This window comes from Camellia sinensis, chromosome 7 (genome assembly GCF_055761805.1).
Source record: "Camellia sinensis isolate YWXY chromosome 7, ASM5576180v1, whole genome shotgun sequence".
Taxonomy (NCBI): Eukaryota; Viridiplantae; Streptophyta; class Magnoliopsida; order Ericales; family Theaceae; genus Camellia; species Camellia sinensis.
In genome coordinates this window covers 102,081,884-102,090,066 of record NC_138967.1, presented here as the reverse complement: position 1 = coordinate 102,090,066, position 8,183 = coordinate 102,081,884, and positions in this window count along the sequence as shown.

The window sequence follows — 8,183 nt, the reverse complement described above, 5'->3', positions numbered from 1 at the left end:
GCGAACATCAATTTACCTTATTATCTATGAACTCGTATATTTTGACTCATTCAACTATAAAAGTCTATCACTTACACCTTTTTAGACTATCTTCAAAGGAGAAGTTTTGTATGATTTTAATTTTTCTTTTTAGACTAGGAAGAAAATTTTCATTGCAAAATCGAAAAAAGATCTGATTAATTTGGTACAGCGGTATCATAAGATTTGAAAAAGAGATGAACAATCTCCATAAAAGAAATGATCCAAGCTTCCATAGAGGAGGAGAAAAGGCCCCCACAAGGGAGGGAAACAAACCTCCATACATGAAGGATTATTATACCAACAAATTAAAAATTAAAACTCCAAATAAAAAAAATAAAAAAAAATCCAAGTCATCACCGAACTCAAACTCCACTGCTTTGTAGCCAACAACTTCGACGCTCATTGTTCGGGTCGCGACCCTCATTGTTACATATTGTTTGGGTGTCTTGACATAGTCTTCACCAATCTTTTTTAGGTTTCCAACTGTAGACCCCCCATTTTTGACCACCTTTAAGACTTAGGCACCTCTGATTGATCATTCGATGGTGAAGGCTATGTTGTGCAAAGGTTCGATTTCTTCGGCAAAGAGAGCTCCAAATCCCAACCTTACAACCCCTTTTTGGACCAAAACCTTTTGACCAAAATGATTTTTAGACCTTAAAACCCTCTCTTTCAAAACATTTTTGAAAAAGTTTCTACGATGTTCCGAGGCTCATATTTCGTTAAATGTTACGCTTTTCAATAAACCGAGTAAGAACAAAGTGGAAATCAATGAAAGGGATATGAAATCCTCGAAAAATATTTTAAAGCACCTTATTTAGAGGTTTGGATTTGAAGAAAATAGGAGGGGAGAGAAGAAAACTGGTTGGTTGAAGTTAGGCATCAATCTAGTTAAGCCAAATCTGAGCAACCTTCAGGCCCCGTTTGTTTGGGGTTATAGAGAGGGGATTGGGATTATCAATCCCTTGGTATTACTAATGGGGTGTTTGTTTTGAGAGATGGGGAGGGGACTATTAGTCCCTTGGTATTAGTAGTCCCCTTGGAAGGGGGATTGCTAAGGAGGAGGTAGAGATAGTATTAGAAAAATAGTGAAGGAATTAGAAATTTTTTTATTTTTTTTATTTTTTATATATTGGGAATTTTTTTTAAAATATAATGTTTAATTTTTTATATTTTTTTATTTGTTTTATTATTTTATATAAAAATAATTTAACAATTCCTCACTAACAATTCCTCACTATCAATCCTTTCACTATTAATCCCCTCACTATCAATCCCCTCCATTCAATCTCCCAAAACAAATGGGGCCTCACTAAAATAGGAATATCTCTTAGCACACCTGTAATTTTGATATAAGGCTGCCACCATTGGAAAGAAGACTTCTGAGGCTTCAATTTAGACTCAAGAATGACCTGCAAAGGAGTCCGAACGAAGGAGATATGCCCATTAGAAGTTGGACCTGGAGAGCAGATTTTTCTGGCTGGCCACTAGTGGAGTTTGTTAGCCATAGATGGGCTTTGACGGCCATGTGTCGGCCATGAATGGGCTTTGTCAGCCATGTGTCATCCAAGGGTGACTCTTTTCGGCCACCAATGGTGGCTATCAGCCACTAGTGGTGGCCGGTCGGCCACTGGTGTCAAAAGGCAGTTTTTGTGCAGATATTTTTCCTCTAGAGGTTTTCACAATGTTCCAACTGTCCATTTTGAGATATTTTCGACCAAGGCTCATATATTTCTATTTATAGAAAACCTTCTCTATTATGTTCAAGGTTTGAAAAATTTTGGGAGCCTCTCTCCCTATAATCCTCTCTCTCTAGATTTCTCTCTCTCTTGAACTTTTGTGCATACAAATAGAGATATACTTCTAGTTTGCCTATCAAACCTTAACCAAAGTTGCTTATCTTTGGGCTGAGGTTACTTGGGACCCTCTTTGAGCTCTAGAAGGTGGTCTTGGCTTGATTTAGTGCCTCATTTGTGCCTAGAATTGTCCTTTGCTTCAAGAGGTATAACACTTGTCCTTTAAGCTTGTTTTGTACACTTGTTTTGCCATCTTTTCAAACTGTTTTTAGGCTGATTTTGAACTGTAAAAAAATCTATTTTTTTTGTCTAAAAGTGTTGGTTTGAGGCCATTTTCAATTAAGGGGTGGTTCACCCTCCTTGCTTTTTTGCTTGTAAAGCTTTTGTACTATTTTTTCATCACTTTCAAACCAACTTTTTTGGGCCTTTTAACCACTAAATTTTAGAGGTTTTTCAGTGGCAAAAACCTTATTTTGAAGTCCAAAATTGGAGGGGTTAGCCTCCCCTCCTTGTGTCTTGTTTGTATGCCTAGTTAGCGTCATTTATTAGCTTATTATTTTTGCTTTTTGTGGCTCAAGTTCAGCATGTTTTAGACTATATTTAGCAGGGGTGGTCAACGGATGCACCGACCCGCCTGACCCGACGCCATATTGATGGATGCGTGACACGTGGCGGGCGGGTGTTGGCCCATTTTTTGGCTTTTTTGGGTTCGGGTCGGGTGGTGGTTGACCCGCCTCTTTACCCAATAAACCCGACCCGCCCGCTTTTGTTCTTTTTTTATTTTATTTTTTATTTTCCCCCCATTTTTTCCTGATCTCATCTTACCACACTAACCTAACCTATTTCATTCAGCTTCTTCGATACTCTCTCTCTCTCTCTCTCTCTCTCTCCCCAGAACCCTACCCATACCGACGGCGACGACGATCGAGCGACAATCTACACTGAAAAAGCCATCGCCGATCGACGATCCGCGTTTTTTTTGATATTTGTACGCCCTCAGCCAGCCCTTTTTTGAGAATCTCATATTAAAACCCTAACCCATTGGCACTCTTTGACCTGAAAGAGGATCGACGATCGTGGTATGGTGGTGAGATATTGTCTTGTCTTCTTCTCTTATTCTCCTCATTCTCTATCTCTAATTTGTTTGTTCTGTATTTTTTTTTTTCCGGACTTCGACGACCTCTAAAGTTCTTATTTTCTGCAATCTGTTTGTAATGTATTCTATAATTTTTATTTTTATTTTTAGTTCTGTAATCTGTTTGTTCTTATTTTCCTTTTTTTTCTTTTTTGGTTCCAGTTTGTTGTAAGAGAAACCAATGGAAGAGAAGAGAGGTTCTACAGTGTGAAGAAGCTTACACACAGGAAAAATAAGTGTAAGTTTCCTATTTTCTTTCCCTCTCCATACACCAATTTTTTGTATTCTGAAACCTTGACTTGAATCTGTTTACAATGTGAAGAAGCTCACAGAGAGGGAAAAATGATGTAACTGAATCTGTTTTTTGATTTTTTTTTTTTAACAATGTCAAGTGGATAAACAGGAAAAAAAATGGTGTAACTTTCCATTATGGACAAGTGTCAAATTTGTAGGCAAAGTGGTGTAACAATGTCAAGTGGATAAATTGGATAAACTGAATCTGTTTTTGGATATTGAATTTGTAGGCAAATTTGTGAATGAAAAATGGAAAAACTGAATGAACTTATACAATTTTTAGGCAAATAAGTCTTATAGTAATTTATTTTTCTAAAATCCCCTGTTTGGTTTTAGTTTTAGTTTTTTTTTTTTTTTGGTTGGAGGATGTATGTCTTTATTTATTTACAAATTCTTCACAGAAACATTTTGAAGCATTAGTTCTTTAGAACATTAGAAACATTTGAAGCATTAGCTCTTTTTTAACAACTTAAATTCTTTAGAGAATTGGTGATTAAACATGGTCTCATAGCCTTACTTCAAGGGGTCTTGGGTTTAATTTATGTCATTTAGTGCCCAAGATATGTTTAGGACTAAGGTTTAGCGTGAAAATGAGGTTTTATTGTACTAGTATTTGAAAAATTAGAGCCTTTGGAGATATTCTTAGTGACTAAAAGAAAATCTGAAGTCTGAATAAATCTGAAGCCTTTGGAGATATTCATATGTGTAAGATAGTCTTAAGTAACTAATTAAGTGACCAGTAATTTATTTATATTTAACCTATGATCAATTTGTAAATAACCTAGTAACAGATGACCTATTCATATTTAAGTGACCAGTGACTAATCTATTTACTAATCTATTATTTAGAATATGATCAATGTAACAGATTAGTGAATTTATTCAATTGTAAATAATTTATGAATAGTTTAGAATATGATCAATCTATTTACTATTCATAAACAATTAAGTGACCACTAACTAATCTATTCATAAACAATTTAGAATATGATCAATATACAATTGAATAATTTATTCACAGATTAGTTACTTCAATCTATTTACCGATCTGTTATTTAGAATATGATCATATGAATATGATCATATGAAAGAGAAGTTTGACAAGTATTGGGGAAATGGGGATAAAATCAATCTCCTTTTGTATGTTGCGGTTGTGCTTGATCCTAGAAGGAAAATGACATACTTGCAATTTTGTTTTTCAACAATTTTTGGTGGGGATGTGGTGAAAGTGAAAGAAATGTTAGACAAGGTGAAACATTGTTTGACTCAATTGTATGATCATTATGCCACACTTGATTCAACAAATGTGCATGTCTCCAATGTAAATAAAATAATAGATATGGTGATAGATGAAAATGATCCACATTCTATTGTGAACTCTCAATTTAACTCATTCTTGGAGGGGCAATTTTGTAGTAGTGGGAGTATATCGGAATTGGACAAGTATTTGGGTGATATTGAGAAAGGTGGGAAAAATGCTGAATTTGATATCTTTGAGTGGTGGAAGGTTAATGCAACAAAGTATAGAGTATTATCACTTATAGCAAGAGATGTGTTGGCAATGCCTATCTCCACTATTGCTTCTGAGTCGGCTTTAGTACGGGAGGTCGTATACTTGATCCATTCCGTAGTTCACTTGCTCCCAAGATGGTGGAGGTTCTTGTTTGTACACAAAATTGGCTTCGAAGTAACATTCGAATATGCTTTCGACAATCAATGGATAATGTTGAAGAATTTGAACAACAATATGATTCGGGTAATATATACATACAATGATTTATTTTCTTTTAAATTTTATTTATTATCTTCACTTCACATATTTTTGTTGTATTATGTTTTATGTGTAGTTGTTTCGGAATCAAGTTCATGTTCAAGTCCAAGCCCAAGTCCGGAGAGTACTTATATTGAAGTTTAATATCATTGGTAAAATACTTTCCCTTTGTTATATTATGTTTACTTCAGATGTTTTTGTTATATTATATTTACTTATTTTAAGTTTAAGACTTTTTAGTGTTTTCCTTGTTAAATAATTTCATTTTTTCGTTATGCAGGTTTGGCTCATGGTTCATGGTTTGGCTCAAAGAAATCAATGGCTTTATTGTTTTTTTTTTAAGTTGTTTTGAAAATATGACTATTAGTTGGTACTTTCTTTAGATGACCGTAATACTTTATTTTGGATGATTGTATTAAGAAGTTTTAAATTTTTTGGATGATTGTAATATTATATTTTGGATGATTGTAATATTTTATTTTGGATGGTTGTATGTTAAAAATTTGTGTTGCATTGTTTGTTTGTTTGTATTATAGTGGGTGTCCAAGTTGCTCATATACAAAAACAACCTATTTGTTTGTTTTACAATAGTAGGTTGTTTATAAATGAGCAAGTTATTTGATTCTCAAATCTCATTTAATCTTACAGTGGATGATTCTCAAATCTCATTTAATTCTCAAATTTGTGTTGTGTTGTTTGTTTGTTTGTATTACAGTGGGTGTCCAAGTTGCTCATATACAAAAACAAACTGTTTGTTTGTTTTACAATAACAGTTTGTTTATAAATGAGCATGAGCAGTTTATTATTTGATTAACAGATTGTTATTTGATTAATAGGTTGTTAAATGAGCATAAGCAGGTTACAATAACAGGTTGTTATTTGATTCTCATTAATTTAGTTTTGCTCACTGCTGTAGTGTTTATGTATGTATACAATGCACATAGGTGGTGGTTGAGGAATTAAGTGCACATTAATTTAGTTATTTTTTTGAAAGTGTACATGTTAAATTATGTCAAAAATTTGTAAAATTTTAAGCCGCCAAACCGATCGCATCAATCCGCCAATCTGCTCAATCCGCATCCGCCGGATTGGCGGACGGATGGCGGATTAGAGGTTCCGTGGCCGCAACTAACCCGCGACCACCCCTAATATTTAGGGCTGTTTTGCCTCTATTTTTGGCCGGTTAATTCATTTGAGCCTTGTATGGCATAGTTGTAGTGTTAATTCCTTCACAAGCTTAGTGTTTTAAGGCTTTAAACACCATTGGTTTGAGTTGATAGCATGTTTTAGTGGTTTTTTATCATTCATTTCCAGCACTATAATCTCTGCAATCTCCCTCAACTCTTCACTATTTTGTTTTGCTTTGAAAGTGGTTTCAAACCACTTTTTTGCCTAAGTGTGAAATAGAGGTGCTACACCTAATGGTTTAATCCCTTAGAGGGTTCATTACCAACAGTATAATGCCTCTTTCATGCCCAAAGCAACTTGCGATTTGAGCCATCTTTCCATTAGAGGACACTCACCAATGGACAAATTGACTAATGTATAGTTTGGTAATTTAAATGAGTAAACAAAATTGGCAAGTAAAAGTGTGCAAGATAAGCATTCTTTGTATTGCATTACATGTGTTCAAATTAGATGTTAATTTGAACACAAGGCAAACGGGACATTTCATACTTAAAGTGATGAAATGTGTCATTTTCCTTAGTCACCATTGCCCTTGATCATGCATGATAGGGTGGTGGTCTTTTTTGGTCTTATTTGTGCATTTATTGAACTTGTACAAACTTGGTCCCTTAGCCATCATGTATGGAAATTGCTTGATTGATGGTTTGAGGACCAAGAGTTTCTTTCCTTTGAGCTTGTGTGATGATAAAGAGGGTAAACAGTACAGACAACCTATGAGAATACACTGTTTTGCTCTTTGTTGCAGCATGGAGGTATGGACCAGCAGTGGCCGACCGACCACCATTGGTAGCCGACCAGCCCCTTGTTCCCCTTGTTGGTTATCAATGATTTTTGCACAGTGTGTTGCTAAGGTAGAGCAGAGGTGTTCTGGAGGTTGGCAGAATTTTCAGTGATCAAATGTGCAAACAGAACCTTGCAACAGCAAGGCAGTGGCTTTTTTGGGTGAAAGATCAAGCATGCATGCATTCCTTATTGCCTGAGATTAGCTAGTTAGTTTAATTAGCATTGGATCAAGCATGTGTTGTAATTAATTAGTTGTAGCTAATTAAAGTATTGTAAATAATTAGTTAGTTTAACTAGTTATTCAATTTCAGTTTGTAATAATTAGTTAGCTAGAATAGTTAGTTAATTCTTTTTGTAATAATTAGTTAGCTTTAATTAGCGTAGCTAGTTGGTTAGCTTATTCATTCGGACCTTCCTTCGCAAGAGTGTAATGTTGTAATAAGTGTGTGTGCGTGTGTGTATATCTTCCAACCCCACGTCTTTCTCCCTTTTATTTAATCACTTTTGATGGCTAGATTAGGGACATTTTCAATTAGTATACCTTATGCTTGCATGTTTGCATCCATTCATTTGTCTTGCATGCACCAAGGCTCGACGCATCATTCAAACTGCATTGCAATTTTAATAATTCTTTGAATACGTGTTTAAATCGCATGTTGTTCAAATCAATTCATATGCCGTATTAGCAACCGAGCCTATTAATTGCATTATTGCATGTGTTGCATTAGACACTTAACATAGTTAGGATCATGCATCTTTCTAACTAGTTTCTGTTTTGGCTTGGAGTACTCGGTGAGTTTTTACGCTTTAGCATACTTACATAAGTGTGAATGCTGTCATGATTAGCATGCTTGCCATGAGGCTATATGCTTACTTGCTAAACTACTTGAATGCCTGTGGATGAAGGCTTATTATTTGAATTAGAATGATTCAACAAATGTGTGTTTTAAGTCCACTTTGTTAAGTGGCAAATCATGTTTTAAGCCCACTATGTTTGGTGGCAAATCCGCATCTTTAAGCCCACTTAAGGTGGCAATTTCAAACCATTTTCGAAAACAAACATGAGTTGAATTGTTCCAATTCTTGCAACTAGTCTATACTTGTTTGTGCGCGTCACATAGTAAAGCTAGTCTAATAACCGGAATAAGAGCACATAATGTTTATAAAAACTCATATCATGATTAGTAGAGGCCGA